The 22,395-nt window shown below is 40.8% G+C and overlaps 1 protein-coding gene across 1 annotated transcript in view; it reads left to right on the top strand.

The window, feature by feature from the left end:
* Positions 1-22,395, top strand: part of LOC139472771 (uncharacterized) — a 97,264-nt gene that overhangs the window by 5,235 nt on the left and 69,634 nt on the right. The window contains exon 2 of the mRNA XM_071255238.1: positions 8,613-8,673. The gene's annotated coding sequence lies outside the window, so the exon portion shown is untranslated. The remainder of the gene's footprint in view (positions 1-8,612; positions 8,674-22,395) is intronic.

Genomic DNA, 22,395 nt, shown 5'->3' with positions numbered 1-22,395 from the left:
ACATACCGTTTTATCTTCCTTCCTTAAGTGTTTTGCTTGATGTTGTTAAGTTTTATCAAGGATTGGGGCGGGGTATCTATTCTTTACGGTCGTTGGTTAATGCCGTGTGTGCAATAAGGGCATTGCCTTTTGGTGTGTGTGTGTGTGTGTGTGTGTGTGTGTGTGTGTGTGTGTGTGTTTCTTGTTTAACGCCGCACTCAGCTATATGACGAGTCTGGACGAGACAATCCAGTGATTGATATCATGAGCATCGATCCACGCAATTCGGATCGATGACGTCTGAGTACACAAAGACAATGAACCCATGACGATTCGGGATAGAATAGGTCTTCAGCAACCCATACTTGCCGTACGCTGATGACAACTATATTTTTCTAATTATTAAAGTTATGTGCAGCTGACTTCGGTACCTATTGCATATCACGTTGTCATGTATCGATGCTTTAGGCATCAATGGTGTTAAGGACAGCATTATTGATAAAATGTCAGTATTTATTTAAAAAAACAATATTTGAACATTTTAATAAAACATTATATTACGATGAATTCATGAAATTCAATTTAGTAAAAACAGAACAAAATTATTCTAATATTGTAGTACACGACCTGTTAACGTATTGATAAATGCAATGTTTATCGAACACAGCGTGTTTATTATGTAAATAAGAACAAACCATGCATTGCTAAAAGTTGTGCATTTATTGTAATTGTGCATGTCACTGTGAGTATGCTGTTCTGTGACGAGCCAGCTGGTCCCTCCAAGCCCGTCCACCACCCAGCTGCCCCCACCCCCGGGGTGTGTGTGATGTCGATTTTCCCAGCTGTTACCTAGGGTAACATGACACTCTCACAGATGAAGTACCAGATAATATAACATATGGTAATATGAAAAACACCTTTAACACTAGAGAATAAGCAGTCTTGTTTATCCGCCCAAATAAATTCCATTGGGCGTCGAAGGTAAAATAGCGGTGAAAATTATATGAAGTCCACTCCCCTGTCTATCTGCCTATCTGTCTGTACTAACATGACGTCAAAAAGAAACTTTACCACTTTGAAAATTAAACTGCAAAAATATATTAAAAAATTTAAATTAATTAAAAGTTCATACTAAATCAATGCGAAACAGATCGTCTAAACACAACAATGCTCTGTGCAGAGAATGATACCCGCCCTCGGCACGTTTTTTTGTTGTAAAAAATGTGAAAATGTGAAAAACATGTGCCGCTCTGGAACTCGAAACTACACGTCCTATAATGGTATATAAATGATACTGCGGCGTGTCAGACACTCCTCCTGATAAGAACAAAAACACCACAGAAATGCCACGACTGACACCGGAACAACGCAAGCGGGCCTGGGAATGATACAGATGGGAGCCACCCATGCCCACATTGCTAGAGAATTTGGTGGTTCCCGTGTTATTGTAACTAACCTGATACAACGTTACAGACAGACCGGGCAGACATAAGACAGACCAAGGAGAGTCAGATCCAGGGTAACTACGCCCAAAGAAGACCGGTACATCCGTACTTTGCATTTCCGGTATCGATTCCTAACGGTGAAGTCACCATGGAAGAATGCCTTCGGGCATACGGTTAGTCGAGACTAACCTCAATTCGGATAACTGTCATGCCAATATTGGATGCTGTATATCGGTCATTTTAAATGTTGATTTCGTTGAGATGTCGATATTTTGAATACGTTTTACTTCATGCATCTGTCTCTTTGTATATTTTAAAATAGGGTGATTTTAAGCTATAGTAACATTTCTTTTGGCCGTCAGTTTATATTCAAGTTCTTATCTCCGCATGGCTGGATAATAAGATAATATTACTTTGCTTCTAAAGCGCATAACCCCACCCGCAATTCGAAGCACTACATTTTGTATTACCCTGGTCAATGCATCAGTGTTGACTCGATTTCATTCTCAGCCCCTTGAGAAATATACAACTCAAGCTGCCTAGAGGCGCTAGAGGCGCTGGACGGTTAACAGCCACATAACCATCTCATCCTACCGGGTACCCATTCACTGCTTAACTCATGTGTATGCATGTATAATCACTTATATCGATATCAATTCCGCTTGTGAGCAACAAAAGAAAATGCTATATTTACTGGAATAGGGCTTAGAGCGGCTTAAAACCCTTCTCACTTATTTTCGTTGATGAAGATAAGACGAATGATGTTGAACTAAATCTGATGCTCTTTCGTAGCCAGGTTACATTATTGTCTTCATATATATTTTGTCTTAAAAGGGATCGGGCGGTCGGGCTCGCTGACTTAGTCGATGCATGTCATCGTATCCCAATTGCGTGGATCGATGCTCATGATGTCAATCACTGGATTGTGTGATCCATACTCGATTATTTAAAGACCGCCGTCATATAGCTGGAATGTTGCTAAGTGCGGCGTTAAACAACAAACAAACAAACTTTCAGAAACTGATACTTGTGAACATGGAACGAGGGAACGCGTAAAACAACAAAAAACAAACAAACAAATTGCAATTGTGATTGTGTAAACATTTCCTAAATGCAAATCTGTAAACTGAGAATCATTGAGAATTAACGTCGTTAACCACGCGTGAGATAAAACGTCTTCATCATGCACGTGCCTGGCTTTATGCTGCACGTGCATGTTACTATTTAGCGCTATTCGTGATTATTTGACGCCTAGTTTTGACGCCCAGTCAGTCAAACCATGGACACTTAATATTTAGGGTCCATGGTCAAACATTAGATGTTTGACAGGACAGAATACGCAATGAGCGTCCAACACCCATCCATTTCCAAATACGACGGAGCTATCCACAACTCCTGACAGTGCCCAAATAGTGCTTCTATTTCTGTAACAACGCGTGTCTTGAAACACAGCAATGCGGAAGAGTTCACTGATATAGGCTTGACTCACACCCGACATCTAATTGCACACGTGACTTACCCTGCACGACTTTCCATTCCTCCAGGCAGGAGAATTCATCAGGGGAGGCAACCGTGTATGGCATTCGTGATTCAAATTGGCTTATGTGCCGACCCAACGCCTCTCTCGTGATGAAAAATACAACGTATTTGCTCAAGAGGCGTTGGAAACAAAGCACGAGATCTATCGTATTTGCAGAATTAGATTTTCGTCACGGTTTGTCTCCCAAGTCTTCCCACTGGGACTTCTGGGATTCCTGACTAATTAATTGCGTGTAATTAAAGCATCTGGTGAAGACAAGTCCCATGCGTCCTAGCGAACTGATGACGTGTCTGGGACGTCAATGGACGTACAATGGTGGCATCCACGTTCTAATAATGGTACTATTTGCTTGTCCATTTACTCCCAAATCAATCTGATTAGGCCTGAAATATTGATGGATGTATTGTTAATATTTCAGCTTGTTGGTTGATTCGAGATAATCAGATCTTGATTTGGGACACAATTACAACATTTGCTACTGGTGCAGGTGTTTTTAATTCTTGAAAAAGGCAAATAAAACAAATTCGGGTCTTCAAACTTAAAAAAGTATCAATTTCACCCTAAACGTTTTGTAATATTGTGTCTTTAACATTGTAAAACTGCTCTAGAAATTTAAAACAGATACGTGTATAACAAATATTCTGAAAGTTATATATTGCGGGGCAAAAGAAAGCATACTCTTGAAAAGTTCATTTAAACCAAAAATTACAAGCGTTATCAAAACAGTTTGAGGTCCAAAACACACGGGTGTTTTCTCTCTTTTGCCCTGCAGTTTATCAACTTTGTCATTTTTTGTAGCCATTTGTGATACCCGTACGAAAAAAATCACCATCGAATAACCATTTTTTTTTTTTTTTCATCCAACATGGGTGTATACTTTGTTTTGTAGTTCAGTGTTTGTTTTTCTTCTACCAATCTCCAATTTTGTTTTAGTCTCTCTTCAACTTGTATTCCCATAATAGATAATCTTTAAAAAGGGAATTGCGCAAATCGCAAACTTGACCAATGTTGATGGTTTGAAAATGGACGCATTTCCTGGCGAACGCTAGATTTCTTTCTAGAGGGAGTAGAGTCTATCATCCCGTTAGCATAAGACCCCAGCAACCTATGCTTGTCATAAGACCTAATAAGATCTAATAAGATGGTCAGTGATGATCCGGGTCAGGATAGGTCTTCAGCAACCCATGCTTGCCGTAAAAGGCGACTATGCTTGTCGTAAAAGGCGACTATGCTTGACGTAAAAGGCGACAAACAGGATCAGATGGTCAGGCTCGCTGACTTGGTTCATGCATGTCATCGTATCCCAATTGCGTAGATCAATGCTCCTGAAGTCAATCACTGGATTGTCTGGTCCAGACTCGATTTCTGACCTGCGTCATATAGCTGGAATATTTCTCAGTGCGGCTTTGAACAACAAACAAACAAACAAACAAACAAACAAACCATACAGCGTAAAAAAACAACATATGGGCCATATTTATACTATTGACATGAAATGCCGATCTCCACTGCTGACTTAGCACAGCGACTATAGTTCCTTGTGGGCCTATATATACATGGTATTCCCTGCCCACCTTTGGCCGAACGTCAAGCCTTTGTCCATCCCGTCCCAAGGTCATCCTGCTGCTGTGGTCTGCATGGTAAGCCCCAGCTGCCCTGGCATGCGGCCATGAGGCTTCATGAGGTCACGGTAAGGTATGCTGCATGGCTGGAGTGTTGACATGGGATTGCACGAGGATTCCATGGGTAAAAATAAACGAATCTAGCTGATGGGTAATTAGGAGCCGGGTTTAGCTGTGCTGGCCTTGGTTATTGAGAGTATAGTCCGGTCAAAACCACGATAGATCAACCACAAATTGCAACAATTGTTTTAGTAGATTCATATTTAATAAGCCCTCCTGAACACCATTTCAAAAATCTAGAAAAATCTAAATGGGGAACATTTCCAAATTCAGTCTTTACAATGGCGATTAACTACCATTTTCATACAATACAAATATTGAACTTTTTAAAATTATTCTGTGTCAACTATGTTACATATGAAATATAATCTACTAATACAGGCCTCATAATGATTTACCTTTTCATATTATGTCTTGTCATGGTTGGTAGTAAATTAGCAAAAATTGGTTTTCAGCTCTCAATGATAGTAATCTATCGAGTTCCAAACAGAGGTAGAAGGCGATCCGGGGTAGAATAGGTCTTCGGGAACCTATTCTTGCCGTAAAAGGCGACTATGCTAGTCGTAAGATGCGACTAACGGATTGGGCTCGCGCACTTGGTTGATGCATGTCATCGTATCCCAATTGCGTGGATCGATGCTCATGATGTCAATCACTGGATTGCCTGGTCCAGACTCGATTATTTACATACCGCCGTCATATAGCTGTAATATTGCAGAGTGCGGCGTGAAACAACAAACAAACAAATCATATCAACACATACCATAATGCTAAATCAAATAACTACAACCCCAAAACAGAAGCATATAAAAATATATATTATCAAAGCCTTATGAGGATTAGGCAGGTACTTCTGTCTAGTTTAACATCTTCTCTCTGCCTTCGGGAAGGTTAACAATCAAAGCATACCATGCATTTACACGACAGCGAAAGCATTTCAAAATACCCAGCGTTCTACTTATACAGCGGGCCCGGCCGTTTGTTCAGCGATTGGTCAGTTGATCAATGGTGACCGTTCATCAATACTAGCCCACATTCCTTACCATAGTGACCACCTTGGCATGACCTGACGCTGATCGGTCATGTTAGATTTGGAGACAACCCAATCCAACCAAACCAACATGATCATTAAAATATCCATGTACCTCTTCATACAGGAAATACTCTACAAAGTCCATACCATGGATGCCATACACTGTAGATAGCATTTGGCAACGTTGTGGCGGAATCCACCTTAGGACTTACATATAGTGCCCCGAATTAAATATGTGGTGATATGATATCTTAATAGTATTAAGTTATATAATAATTTATATGTCATAGACCATTGGCTTATATAACGCTATCTATGGTTATCTGAAATGTGATTACGAAAATTCTTATCCGCCTGACGTTAAAAAGTGTCTACTCGAAACCAATAAAGATTTTGACAATAGATGGCAAGTATTCACCAATAATCGCTGTTACTATTTCTAAATAAACAACAGGCCACGTTATTGGATCCATCATAGCGGTAGCATGGTTAAAAAGGTATGCGTCAAACTTGTCTACACCAAAACCAAATGCGTATGAAGTTTAAAATAGAGATTTCAAAGTATTTCTATGTATTTAGGAAAAATATATCAGTGTATCGCGATATCAAGCCGCTTGAAGTTCAAGGATGGTGTTATCCTATAATAAATCTTGAATAAAATGTGAAGGTCTTGACTGTCCAAAAACCGATATTTCTTCCAAATGTCACACTCCTCAGCTAAGCGCAGCGCAATATTGATGACGACCAAAGCCAGGTTTTTGAATCTACCCTTCAGCAGGCGAAAACACTCTTTGAGTAAGACTCGCATTGTGTGCAAAAGCTTTGTTTTTTTAGGGATTTCAAACAAATTTCAGATGTATCTGCTACCGATACACACCTGCCTTGCCGGCTGTTAAAAAGTTTTAAAAAATGGATTTCCTTCGAATGTTCAGCATCTCTGACAACTAACATTGGCTTTGGTCGTGACAGAAGCCTGCGATTTTTCGATTATCACGTCCATACGAAGGTTATTCGTAGTGGTCTTGTTAATCTTTAAAACTACAAACTTCCCACCCTTCTTAAAAAACATGACAATACAGGCCAAAACTGCTGTTTAGTTTGGAAATGGAGAGGCTTACAGACCAAAACAAAAGCTTAAAAGTGTATTGCTTGTCTGAAGCGTCAGGGTGTGGAGGGTTAGAGTGTCATATCTCCTGTACTAGGCTACGCTACAAGATGCCTGCAACAATTGTCAGGGGCAACACGTGTTGTGTATGCCGCTATTCATATCTATTGGATTACTGTTTTCATGTGTGAGGTAGGACGTTGTTATTTTTTAATTCATTACGAAACATGTCTTTCTATTTAACATTGGAATCGTAATGTTTTGTGCAAAATTGTTTCCTTCGGAAATACTCGAAATGTGTGTTCTTTATTTTCGGCATTGAAATCGTAAACCATTATTCTTTTAAATGTAAGAGAAAAATGCTTTTTAAAACACCTACTTTATTGCCCATAGTCTTCAATCGCCACCTGGATAATCATATTTTGGTTATTAAGCTGGGATGATAAATTATCTGACAAATATTGACTGGAAACTTCGGCTCGTACAGAGTAATTATTAACCAAGGGTGTTTCTGTATTATAAATATCATGTACAGTAAACTACGGTTATAACGAACTGACGGATATAACAAACATACTTTTTTGGTCCCGACTGTTTGCTGTAGGTATGCTGTATATATGCTTATAACGAACTACGGTTATAACGAACTAAAATTAGTAGTCCCTTTGAGTTCGTTATAACCGTACTTTACTGTATTATTAATAAAGAGTATATTAGCTGAGCCTTAATCATATCGTGTCATTCTTACAACAATGTATATGTACAACATAAGGCCTCAAGCGACAAGGTGAGGTGAGGTGAAATGTGTGTGTGTGTGTGTGTGTGTGTGTGTGTGTGTGTGTGTGTGTGTGTGTGTGTGGCTGCTTGTACTAGTCCGGACTGATGCCGATTTATAGTGCTAGCTCACCGAGATACCATGCCGCAGTTTAACATGAATACCCAATTCAAACACAGTATACTGACTCTGAGCCGACCAGTCCTTGTTTTAGCCCCTTAATGCCCAGCGCCAGACAGGGTAACAACAAGAACCATCTTTTAACGTCACCCGTGCCCCCTACGATTTTAATCAAAAACGTCAATCTATTTTATAGGTTAATAACTGTTCGTCACTACGATCCATCATAGTGAGTGAGTATGGTTTTACGCCGCTTTTAGCACTATTCCAGCAATATCACGGCGGGGGACACCAGAAATGGGCTTCACACATTCGAACTCGGGTCTTCGGCGTGACGAGCGAACGCTTTACCCACTAGGCTACCCGACCGCCCCTGATCCATCATAAATTAACTGCCGCGATAATATAGCGTACCATGCTGTTATAGTGCCGACTGCGGCGTTATAATAGCATTCACTCAACAGTTACTCAGGGTTACAGGACGAGTGTGAAATATTGTAGCATTATCAATCTTTCTCAATATATATGCAACTGTCCAAAGGAGACTCTGCTCTATTAATAATTGAGAATAATAGGTGAGGTGAGGGGAAATTGAGTTTAACGTCGCGTCCAAGATTATTGCACTTATTTCGCAACGTGCATGTATGTGTGTGTGACTGCATGTACTAGTCCAGACTGATGCCGATTTATAGTGCCAACACACCGAGATACCAAGCCACAGTTTAACATGAATACTCCACTCAGACACAGTATACTGACTCCGAGCCGACCAGTCCTTGTTTTAGATTCTTATGCCGAGCGCCAGACAGGGTAACAACAAGTACCATCTTTTAACGTCTTTTGGTATGACGCGGCCGGGAATAGAACCCACGACCTGAGTATGACAGTAGGTAGAGTCGTGTTGACTTATCTGGGTTGTTCTATATGTTTCAGATTGACACATCTCTTCAAACTTTGAAACGGGAGGGTGAAACAACCAGCTGCAGTGATTGAGGTAAGTGATGTCGATACCCTTTCAGGAGAAAAGAATCAACAACACAAACAAATTCATTCTATCTAACCGAGTTTACCATCTTCACTAATACTAGCACTAAAACATTTTGATACATTCAATGAAATCATTAATATCACTGAATGTTCTGTCCCTTTTGACTCTAATGTGATTGACAAGACTGAGGAAAAACATGGCAAATATGCAAATTGTCCGACTCCACATTGTTCTCGGTGCCTTAGGTTTGGTACCTCCCAATCTGTTGACTGACATTGGGAGAGTTCCCGTGTTTGCTACCAGGAATACAACCCTTCTGACAATCTGGGTAATGCAGAAGGCTGCAGTGTTGGGGAGTCTTCACATTCTCCGAAAAACTCTGGGTGGGTTTGACTAGGCAGCGCTTCCTGGGAGAAGTCCTATTCGCTGTCTGGGCTGCGTGTAGAGGGGGCAAGGGCCCTGATTTGATGATGAGTGAGTGAGTATGGTTTTACGCCTCTTTTAGCAATATTCCAGCAATATTACGGCTTCACTCATTGTACTCATGTGGGGAATCGAACCCGGGTCTTAGGCGTGATGAGCGAACGCTTTAACCAATAGGCAACCCCACAGCCCCGAGCTGGTGATGAGCCCAAACAGCCTGACTGTGCAAGGATCACCCAAACCCTCTTTGCTGCATGTAATATTTTAATCTGTACAAAATAATGATGATGATGATGATGATGATGATGATGATGATGATGATGATGATGATCCTAACCATCCTGACTGTGCCAGGATCACCCAAACCCTCTTTGCTGCATTTTTTAATTTTAATCTGTAAATAATAATGCAACGTTAGAAAACCCACTGTGACATATTAGACTACACTTGTGATATTATTACCATAACAGCCTAAACAACAGATCAGTGTACATTCCAATGTAATTCTCTTCTCCCTAGGGGACCCAATGCATGTAAGCACTGGTTCAATTTTTTTGAAGTGTTAATTGTTCCAATGTTCTAAAAAAAACACGCATTTGAATCATTCTCTCTCTATGTCATAAATCCACTCAATGACACATGTTGTAGATTACTTCTCAACACTTGTTGGCCTTTTACATAAATGCAACTGACAAAAATGATTAATTCGTTTAAAAAAATACAGTCGTTCACATTCCAAAGTCGGACCTTATCCATTAGACCGTGCATCACGCAACAAGCCTCATATCTCCACAATCTCGCGAGATCTCGTCACACATCCCATGATCATGTGACACGGTAAATTACTGTCACATGACAGGAATTCGCCCCGAGCATATCGTTTTAAGTCTCCGGAGATCACCAACGTCTCAAAAAACAATGTAAAACAACTCTCGACATTCTTCGGGCTTACTACACCCACACCCGACATGTTCTCGGGGGTATCGATAATAATCGACAAACGCTTGAGGTTAAATTGTAGGTTCTTCGTCTACTTGCCGATCCTACTTTTGAATTCCAATATGTCTCCCAATAGGTCAGGTGTACAATTTGTCTTTCTCGGATACCACGGAGCACAGTTGGCCATGAAACTCGGGGACACAGGTCGATGATCTGTCAGAAGACTTAATCACATGGGACACTAATACAGCAGATGAACTGTGACTGGCGGGGCAACGAATACTTGATGGGAATATTCCGAGACAGAAGTTAGGCTAGATTAGCGTGTCAGCGAACACTCCATTTGAAGCGTCGTTCTTTGTCGTAGTCTTTGCTGGACGTCTCTAGGGTCTGCGTGTCCTCTGTAGATTGGGGAATGAAAGGATGGGGGGGGGGGGGGGGGGGGGAAGATTACGTTTCTGCTCGCATGTAATTGTTTAAACAAGGTCACAGTGCTAGTCAAGCTCTTAACCATACACAAATTTATCCTCGGTTTCTTTCGGAATGCTGGGGCACGGTCAACTTCTAGAAAGCCAATCAAACAGTTAATCATCATAATGGTTTAACTGTAGACGATGTGAAGATGTTTAGCCCGATTAGTGTATATACCTTTCATTATGTTTCGTTAAATAGTCGGGAGCACGGGTGGCCCAGTCGTCTAAGGTGCCGCGATTCGCTGTGCAGAGATCCGTCCCTTGGGCACGCCAGAAACCTAGGATTGTGGGTTCGAATCCCGATTCGCCCCGATTATGTTTCTAGGTTTGTCACCACCATACCCGTGCTCGTGGGTTTCACCGAAGTGGTAAACGTCTGAGACCTGCATCACTTGGGGCTTTTCTCCCACATTAAGCTGACACGTCGTGATATGACTGGAATACTGTTAAAAGCGGCGTTAAACCCAACTCGACTCACTCACTGTACTGAAACACTGGAGTACTGTAATCAATACATTAATCAATTAATTCATATTTGACTCACTCTTTCGGAATACATGAAACGTAGAGACGTAGGGAGTGAGAATTGTTTCACGCCGCTTTTAGCTATATTCCAGCAATATCACGGCGGGGGACACCACAAATGGGCTTCACACTTTGCACCATGTGGGGAATCGAACCCGGGTCTTCGGCGTGACGAGCGAACACTTTAACCACAGGGCTACCCCACCGTACTCGTGGCTCTCCTTGATAATGATCCCGAGAGGATCCAGTAGAAAACGTACAGCATCGTGTTTGAGTTGGTCCCCAAACCACCTATGCTGTAAGAGGCGATCAAATGGATTGGGTGGTCACGCTAAATGTTTGTTTTTTTTGTTGTTTATCGCCGCACTCTGCAATATTCCAGCAATTTGACGGTGGTCTATAAATAATCGAGTCAGGTCCAGACAATCCAGTGATTGATATCATGAGCATCGATCTACGCAACTGGGATACGATGACATGCATCAACCAAGTCAGCGAGCCTGACCACCCGATCCCGTTAATCGCCTCTTACGTCACAAGCATGGCCGCCTTTTACGGCAAGTATGGGTGCTGAAGACCTATTCTACCCCGGATCTTCACGGATCTTCTTGATAAATGATCCCGGATCTAGTAGAATAATCCCAGCGGTCAAGAGATGAAATTGGATCGGGTGTAGTTAGGCCTGTGACTTTGTAAATGCTGAGTGAGAAAACGTGCAGCAGGAAGTGACGTTAACCACATAATCCACACGTATCACACCACAAATTGGTATTGATTGGTATTGATACCGCGAACTCGGTAAAGAAAATCAACATCGATCATTCCTAATTCAAACGTTATAAAAGTTGAACAAAGAACAAGAAGCTTTTTGCGTATAATCTATTTTATAGGTTAATAACTGTTCGTCACTACGATCCATCATAGTGAGTGAGTATGGTTTTACGCCGCTTTTAGCACTATTCCAGCAATATCACGGCGGGGGACACCAGAAATGGGCTTCACACATTCGAACTCGGGTCTTCGGCGTGACGAGCGAACGCTTTACCCACTAGGCTACCCGACCGCCCCTGATCCATCATAAATTAACTGCCGCGATAATATAGCGTACCATGCTGTTATAGTGCCGACTGCGGCGTTATAATAGCATTCACTCAACAGTTACTCAGGGTTACAGGACGAGTGTGAAATATTGTAGCATTATCAATCTTTCTCAATATATATGCAACTGTCAAAGGAGACTCTGCTCTATTAATAATTGAGAATAATAGGTGAGGTGAGGGGAAATTGAGTTTAACGTCGCGTCCAAGATTATTGCACTTATTTCGCAACGTGCATGCACATATATAGCTGCTTGTTCTAGTCCGGACTGATGCCCACTGAGATACCATGCCGCAGTTTAACATGAATACCCCACTCAGACACAGCATACTGACTCCGAGCCGACCAGTCCTTGTTTTAGCCCCTTCATGCCGAGCGCCAGACAGGGTAACAACAAGTACCATCTTTTAACGTCTTTTGGTATGACGCGGCCGGGAATCGAATTATGTAGAACGATGCGCATGATATCAATCACTAGATTGTCTGGTCCAGACTTGATTATTCACAGCCGTCATATAGATGGATTATTGCTGAGTGCGGATCGAACCCCGTACCTTACGCTCTGCGGGTGGACGCTCTACCACTAGACCACGGAGGCGGTCTGAGAATAATAAGTAATACCGTTTGTATTTGCCATATGCCTTGCATGTATAGACCAATCCGTTAGTGTGAACACAAACAACTCATTGACGTTGTTTTCATGGTGCGTGAGTAAATATAAAGTCTGCCTCAAATTTATGTCCCCCTTCAAACTGCCCTACAACGTTTGAATGAATGAATTAAGACCGGGAATTGAATCTTTGTGAATGGGAGGCAAGTGACAATGTTTATCCTCTTGAAGTCTCTGAGCAAGTTTAAGTTAAACAATGCTCCACGGGAAGACATATTTTTTCACGGCTAAGCTTTTCAATCAAGGTTTCAAAGGCCTGGGCAGGTCATTTCTGAAAGTGTATGGCGGATTGTCAGAGGAATTTACTCAATATGATACTTTGCTTGTCGACGTGATGCATGATGCCATTCTAACCTGTGATCTGTCGAGGTGTTGTCACACCTCCTTTCTCAATAGCACGTTTTGTTTGTTTGTACAAACTCGAGCCTGGACCAGACAATCCAGTGACTGACATCATGGTCATCGATCAGCCAAATCGGGATACGATGACATGCATCAACAAAGTCAGCGAGTCTGACAACCCGATCCCGTAAGTCGCCTCTTATGACAAGCATGGCTGAAGACCTATTCTACCCCGGATCTTCACGGATCAGGGGAATTGGAAGCTCTCAACAACGTCATATATTCACAACGTCAACGCCAGAGAATAATCACTCTCGATTATAAGCCCATTTCACCTCACCTTTTTTGTTTCGTTTTTAGCCACCATCAAATATGACTGTATACTTCTTTTTCCCGGTAGTTTATAATTGAATGCCAGATCGGCCAACCCAGATATATTCTTGTTTATATTCCAGTTTTGTTTGTACGAGTGTTAGTTATGCATTGAACGTAAACATCAAAGGAGTATACAAAATGGTATAAACGTGCTTTGAATTAGACCGACATACTATAGAGCCGTGTTTCCTCACTGTATTGTTGGATGTGTTGATATGAACTACATTGTACCTGATGTATTCATAGACTGTTAAGGTAGACAGAGGGGGCCATGTGAGCCGTGGTCAACTCGCTATGCAGTGTCAAAGTTTACTGGTCGCGGTTCGAATCCTAAACTGCCTGCCAAAGAAAGTATACACTCATGTTTCGGGTTGCAAATGCTGCATTAAATCCAATAAATTATTATTGAATAAAAGAGCGATATGTAAAGTAAAAACTGTCTTGTGAACAGGATCAGGTTAGCTAAAAGGAAATGTTTAAATATCAATGATGGGATATAAACGCCTTTGTACAAAACTTGTATCGTTATACAAGAAACTTAACTTTCTACAATAGATGTCGGCTAATTTTTTTGTAATTTGCATTTTCAAATATTGTTTAAACATATGTATAAATGGTATTGCAAATTAGTATGGCTTTTTCTGCACACTATTTCGTTATGTTTGTTCAAACTGTTTGATTACAAGACACACTTTCTAAATCATTTCTCATCTCCGCCTTATCATTTAATCTGAAACTGTCATTAAAATCAGTTGTTCTGTAAATAGCATCCGTGTAATGTTAACAATGGATGCCACACATTCGTTCACTTAGTGTATTTGATCATTTCGTTTCAATATTATCTTATTTCACCTGTAGTGCTTGTTTTGTTGGTCCGAGTGGGAATGAGTTACATTTGTTGATTCGCTTCTCCATCCACTCCTACTTAAATTTGCATTTCGTGCGAGGAAGGAATTAATTTGACCCTTTCGAAAACCTGGAGCCGTTTTAAAATGGAACCGGAATCGTGTTTCAGTGCAAAATGATGTTTGATTTAATTGTGTTTGAATAAGAAGACAATTAAGTGGCAAAGTAATTATTCGGAATATTATCAACGCAAACAGGATATTATTCCCAGGTGTTTTGAAAGTATTAACAAACGTCATTAGAAGAACAAAAAACTGCAATATATCTAAGAGGATTTGTTTGTATCAGCCAATTTGGAAAAAATGTCACCCTGCACCAAACGTGAGGTAGCGAAATGGCCCAGTGGCTAAAGTGTTCGCTCGTCACGCTCACGGTCCTGGGTCGATTCCCTTCATAAGTATAACATGTGAAGACCATTTCTGGTGCAACACCCCATCCACACAACACCAACCAGCTACCACCCCCTTACGACATCCCGGTGCTCTGGTTTGCCATAAAGCGCCCTAAAATTCTATCACTCACATTTTCTATGGCATTAGTAAGTGGGTTTTACTGCATTCCATTTCAAGGGATTTAGTTTGTTTTTCTGGCATATGTCAGCCACTAGCCCTCCATTAGAATAAAAATCTATGACTCAAATAGCTACCTATTTAAACAAAAGTGAATTTTGTCTATCCATTAAGGTATTAAATTCTGTTTTATGCAAATCTATCTAATTCATGAAAACACATCGGCGAGATCAAAGCCCTACCAGAAGAGGAAGCATTGATCAATAACCGTAACATCACTAATGCATCTTTTGATGCAACAGAGGCTGGCTTTGAAACCTTATTTCTCAACATCAAAGAAATTACAGATTTATAAAATCTATGAAATTACTAACAAATGTCCTGCTGCCAACATCCTGTGTCGTCCTGGTTCGCCATCTGGTCTTGATTGCTGTTCATCATTCATGATTTTAACAGTACAATTTAATCGTGAATAAATTCATTCATGACGGGAACAAGGACATGTCGCGAATTTTAATTCTTAATGTATTCTCTACCTTAATCAGTGTTGCGAAACAACGAGAAAACACAAAGCCCCCTTGGTTCGAGCGTGGGAAAGGTTGCCCGCGCCGAAAGGCCTTTACTTCACAGATCGTTGGATACGGTGCCTGCTTGATTCAGATACAGTTTTCTATTCATTGTAAATATGGTTTTAAAAAAAATGTTAATAATTACAGAAAGACAAAATGTGACATATGTTACCAGACAAAGAGAACGGGGGTAAAGTCCGACCTAGATTGCATGGCTGTCATGCTCGATCGGGGCTGGTATAGGAGACGGTGGTTAGTGTGATGGATATGGATGTTAAGGTGACGGTCGAACTGTAGTGTGGCGTACATTGGGTGCATCTGATAGATGCGGATGCTGATGATAGTAGTTGTGTTGTGTTAGTTCCTGGTACATTGTGTGCTGCTGTGTTTCCATGTAATAATCATACCTTCAAAAGAATACTCCCGAAGCATTTATTTTATATATTCTAATTCATAACAATAGATATTCTGCCGTGCTTTAGCGATCGTGTCGTGTCATACAGATAGTTATTATCAGGTAATATAGCACCAGCTGGTCGTGCTGCAAGGTTTGAATGACATATATACACCAGAAAGGTCAACAATATATATATGCTACCTGCAGTGTTCGTACAAGAGTGAGTGAGTGAGTGACTTGGGTTTAACGCCGCTTTTAACAGTATTCCAGTTATATCGCGGCGTGTCAGCTTTATGTGGGAGGAAAGCCCGAAGTGATGCAGTTCTCAGACGTTTACAACTTTGGTGAAACCCACGAGCACGGCTATGGTGCTGACAAACCTAGAAACATAATCGGGGCGAACCGGGATTCGAACCCACAATCATAGGTTTCTGGCGTGCACAAGGGACGTTCGTACAAGAAGACATGTTTCTCCAGATGAACGCAACACCTAGGACACATCACCCAGCACTGAATGGGTACCCGGTAGGATGAGATGTTAATGTGGTTGTTAACCCAGCGACCAACTGGCAGCATGGGTTGTATGTTCCCCAGGGAGTTGATAATGATTCTTGAGTGAACGGTGATCCAGTGATATAATAGCGCTCTGAGTTTTGTGGAAATAAGCGCAATATAAATGGCCTATTATTATTTATTTTTTATTATTATTATTATTATTATTATTATTATTATTATTATTATTATTTGAAGCAGATGAACAACTGAAAGCCTCGTCAAACATTCTTTTCTTCGTTGTTAAACGCCGCATTTAGCAATATTCAAGCTATATGACTTTGGCCTGTAAATAATCAAGCCTGGACCAGACAATCCAGTGACTGACATCATGAGTGTCTATCCAAGTGGTCTGAGTGCATCAGCCAAGTCTCACTGATATACATTGTAATATGCTGACCATATGACGGCAGTCACTGAAATTCACATATAGTTTGATAGCCATTAACATACACTGTCAACGTTTTGTTAGTGAGTGTGTTTTTTAGCTGTTTCCAAAACATCAGACGTAGAATACAGCTAAAAACCATCTTGTACCACAGCTAAAAACCATGTGTACCATGTTGGAATCAAACCCGGGCACTCGTCGTGAGCCAGCGCTTTGACCGCAAGGCCACCCACCACCATAAACTGTTATATGCGGGTATTATTAGTTATGGTGTCGTCGGTTGCCGTATACGGTGCCATATTGGACGAGGCGTGACGTCATCCTATATTATGGTCGATGACGTTGCCATTTGTTAATCAGCGCTTTTTTCTCTATATTTTTATTAAAAAAGCACGAACGTCTTTGCACATCACAATTAATGAAATCAAAAATCAAGACAGCGTCGAATAACGAATTTCTGCACCAGCATTTTCATCTGAAATATGTGAGGTGGGCGTTGGAAAATCCAAAATGGCTGTAACTGACGGTATACGGGCTCATGTGGGGTCAGTAGTTCTGCTCTCTGAATGGTCAATCTCACTTTATGGCATAATAAACTGACATACATGTACACAGTTCGACACAGAGCTATGATCTACCGTCTACCATTTAACCGATGTAATCGCAGCTCTGATCAGGTGAGGTGAAATGGAGTTTAACGTCGCGTCCAAGATTATTGCACTTATATGTGTGTGGCTGCTTGTATTAATCCGGAATGATGCCGATTTATAGATAGAGATTCCATGCCGCAGTTTAACATGAATACCCCACTCAGACACAGTATACTGACTCCGAGCCGACCGGTTCTTGTTTTAGCCGCTTAATGCCGAGCGACAGACAGGGTAACAACAAGTACCATCTTTTAACATCTTTTGGTATGACGCGGCTGTGGATCGAACCCCGGTCCTGCCGCTCTCCGGGCGGACGCTCTACCACTAGACCACGGAGGCGGTCACAGCAGCTCTAATCACGGGGCACTGCACGTCAATATCTCTGTTAGGACAAGAGACACCAAACCGCCTAAAACTTCAGGATTATGTGTGTAAACACATATTCCACAAACGACAGCTCTGAAATCAAGTTGAACTGTCATTAAGTGTTGGGGTACGATCCCTCGTTCCATGACACGCTAATGGCGGGTGACTCCTTGCAGTCGGTCTTCTCACAATAATCTTCCTTACCGAAGGGAGCACGCCGCCGTCCTGTAATGTAAGGTCATAAAAGCTTTTATACTGATCGATATCTTCTCCTGTCTGTTCCCTCTGAATATAAAGCAGGGTAGGCATTCCAAATAAGATGTTATCTTAGACAAGTAAATGAATACATTGAGCAGAAGAAGATCAACCAGTATCCGGTGCGTGTCTCGTTTTCCTCGTTTGTCTTGTCAAGAGGTTTGTCAGTTGAAAGTCAAGTTTTCAAATATTTCATTTTGAATATTTGAATGAAATAACAGCTGAAGACAGAGTAATTTTTGAAAAATATTTTTTTGCAAATATCTAACTTTCTGAGAATTGGCAAGGGAGAAGAACTTATCAGTTGCTATTTTGATTTAGTCTTTTGTGTGTTTTTTAAACCTGTATTGAGGGTTTTCGTTGAGGGGCTGTTTTGTGATGTTTGTAGACATATTAAGGTTCTAATTTGTGTAGTTGGCCTTTGTATATAATGGATTCATGAAGACAAAGAAAAGTGTCATTGTGGATTCTTTAGCAGCATACTAGATATTAGAGTCTGTCACAGGCAGGAAATATCTCAAGGATGTTGTGTTAATAATGGGCTTTAATCAATGTGCCACTTTCCCTTATCTGGATAACCTAATTCGAGACGATACGCGATTTGCTGGCATGGGCGGATACAGAGGGGGGGTTGCGGGGGTACGCACCCCCCCCCCCCCCCTTTTTTTTTATTTCGAAAAAAATCTAGATTTCTGTATAAATTACCACCAAAGACAATAAATAGATCTTAATTGTGCAACCCCCCTTTTAAAAAAAGCTGTATCCGCCCATGCTGAGGTAATACAAACTGATGACACGTAAACACCTGTTATCAAAATACAAGTGTTGAATTTGTTGTTGTATTTGTAAGAAAACTTGTGTTAATATTAGTTCCAGCTTTGTACTCGTGTGTTGAAACCACACGTGTTATGAAAACAGGATAAGCGTCCCGAATCATATTTCACATTATTTATTCAGGCAATTTTATATTTGTTCGCTTCTCAATAAAAGCCTTTATAAACGTGATCCTCGTTTTTTCTCTTTTTATATTCTTATCGCTACAATCGCATTAACCTTTCGGATCAAACATTAAATCTGTACTTCCGTTAGAGATGGCGCGAAATAACATGGCTGTGCAGAGATAACGTTTTCTCAACAACTTTTCGAAATGATCAGCAAGTTGACGACGCAATCGATTTGAGCGTATGTATTTTTTGGTTTAAAATCCGAGTTTTTTGTGTAATTACAAATGAGACAATGACAGAGAGGTGGTTTCTTATTCCTAGACATCCTCAGCAGGTATATTCGCATGTGATCTTTTAATTTGATGTAGTTAGTTGTGCGTAAATAGTAGCATAAAGTGCTGGTAATGTCGGTCTCTTGTCTCGTGAAACCTGAGACCGCTAATAAAATTCATCTTTTTTCTTTGTTCCTCCTCAAGCATTGATCATGAAGTACCGACTCACTATCAATCAACTCCTTTGCGCACTGTTTCTATTTCCTGAATATCTGGCTATTGATGAAGCTGCCAATCCCCTTTTGGTACGCTAATTTGGGATGTTTAAAGATGGTATTCGGAACTCAGCAGTATGGGACGCGGGACGCAAATAAAATCGAATTTGGTACCCAGATGCAACACTAAACAAAGAATGATGTACGTAAAAAACCCTTTGTGTATTTGTTTCGATATATTTAGTAATTTAAATTCATCGCACCATTTTCCCAATGCGTTCGAGACTTGTAAGTGGATTTCGGGATTTGGGAAGAGGGATGGGCGTCATTGAATGAGTGAGTCTTGTTTTATGCCGCTTTTAGCAATATTCCAGCAATATCACGGCGGGGGACACCAGAAATGGGCATCACACATTGTACCCATGTCGGGAATCGAACCCGGGTCTTCAGCGTGACGAGCGAACCCTTTAACCACTAGGCTACCCGTCATTGATTTCAAAGGTACAAACGTATCATGATGGTAAATATCAACATGACTTCAAGAGAATTTGTCATTAAGGAGCAATGTTTATAGTTTCATCTTTCGGTGGCAATCTATTAGAAACTATATAAATGCATCAAAACAAATTACCAGTGGTGAATAAAAGAATGAATCTTGTTTTATCGGCAGTCTGTAGAATAACAGTACTAACATTCCCGTGGGAAGTCCGGGTTAGAATAGGTCCCTTGGATCCTATGCTAGTCATAAGCGGTCAGTGACGTGGTTGATCCTTACCCGACGGTGGGCGTTGCTTATAATTTCAGTCACTAGCTTGTCTGGCTTGTCAAAGCTGGAATATTGCCGCATCTGGCTTTAAACACAAACAAACAAAAACGTGTTGATAAATAAAACCATATTTTCAAGAAAGGTGAACAAAATGGCGAATAAATATTTCTTTGGCGAGAATGAAACGAAAGATAATTGTTATTTGCGTAATATACAATTTCGTATGAAACAAACTATTGACATGGAATTAGAATTTGATGTTTCATGTGAGAAAGTCTTCAATTCAAATACGTCATTGTTTAACTATGAATAATGATATTATCAAATCTTGCACAGAATATATTTGTATAGTTTACATACAATCTCTTTCTCAAAGGCGCATTGCAAGTTTTATATCCTCTCATTTAGCATGGCAACGTGATGTATATCCTCTTTCTGTCCTCACAATGGGGTCACGATGTAATGGCGACAAGCCAGACTGTGCTGTTTGATGTCATTTTCTGCCGATAGCATGGGAGATATTCTGTTTGCTCGCGAAGAACGTACATCGTTGGGACAGAATGACTTCATAGTGTATGTGCTGTGACTTGTTTCTTTCATGAAGCCTTTGATAGTCATTTAAAAGTTGAAAGAACATAAACGACACTTTTTTATGGAAAACAACTTATTTCTTTGCAACGACGTTTCAAGGCTATTTCTTGTCCTTTATCAGATGAATACGAAGATAACACTATATGAGTGAGTAAGGTTTAAACGCCGCTTTTAGCAATATTCCAGCAATATCACGGCGGGGGACACCAAAAATGTGATTCACACATTGTACCCATGTAGGGAATCGAACCCGGTATTCGGCGTGACGAGCGATTGCTTTAACCACTAGGCTACCCGACCGCCCCTGAAGATGTTATGATTGGGCTGGTTGGAACAATGAACTACATGTTTGGTTATTTAACATATGAGTCTGTCCTGAATCGGGGGCGCGGGTAGCCCAGTCGTCTAACGCGCCGCAATTCGCTGTGCAGAGTTGCGTCCCTTGGGCACGCCAGAAACCTATGATTGTGGGTTCGAATCCCGGTTCGCCCCGATTATGTTTTTAGGTTTGTCAGCGCCATCCCCGTGGGTTTCACCGAAGTGGTAAACGTCTGAGACCTGCATCACGCCGTGATATGACTTGAATACTGTTAAAAGCGGCGTTAAACCCAACTCACTCACTCCCTCACAGTACTGAAACACTGAAGTACTGTAATCAATACATTAATCAATTAATTCATATTTGATTCCACCTGTCGTGCAACGGTGCTACATTGAATTATTGCAATATTAATCATACAGCGAAATTGGAAAAGGACTCTATTTAATTATGATACACTAAAATGTTTTCTCAACTCAAACATTGTCTCCAGTACAGGAAATCCCAGTGCAGTGAACGTCCACAACACAATCGGCTTATGTATTCATTACACGTACCGCAGAATGAATCTGTTGCGTCAAATTGGTTGTGGTGGTTTCAAGTTTTATTAGACGTTTAATATTTCATGTGGAACAAAGATACGTTGTTTAATGCCTCTGTGACTTTTAATAATCACTGAAGTACTTGTGTCACTTTGTCAACATTTTGTAATGATATTCCAGGAACCTGTTCATTTTCTATATTTTCACGAAGTGTATTCTGTTACAAAGCAGCGTAAAACAGAATAAATTGAATAAATATTAACAAATAAAGGAAAGATGATCTGTATTAATCACCAATTTCAAAGATGTGTTATGTCTATCGATCAAAAAGAAGATAAACCTTTACAGTTCAACAGTCATGGAGACTGATGTAGGGTGAGGTAAAATGGGGTTTAACGTCGCGTTCAAGATTATATATCTCGAAAGCAAGGTGCATACATGTGTGTGTGTGTGTGTGTGTGTGTGTGTGTGTGTGTGTGTGTGTTTGTGTGTGTGTGTGGCTGCCTGTACTTGTCCAGATTATTATAGGTTTTATAGTGCTAGCCCACTGACATACCATGTCGCAGTTTAACATGGACGCCTCACAGTATACTGACTCCGAGCCGACCAGTCCTTGTCTTATCCCCTTAACGCCGGGCGTTA

The sequence above is a fragment of the Haliotis cracherodii genome, unplaced genomic scaffold (genome assembly GCF_022045235.1).
Source record: "Haliotis cracherodii isolate W230 unplaced genomic scaffold, xgHalCrac1.p SCAF_25, whole genome shotgun sequence".
NCBI classification, from domain to species: domain Eukaryota; kingdom Metazoa; phylum Mollusca; class Gastropoda; order Lepetellida; family Haliotidae; genus Haliotis; species Haliotis cracherodii.
Note: the sequence above shows the minus strand (reverse complement) of the source record. Positions and strands in the feature narration are given on the sequence as shown.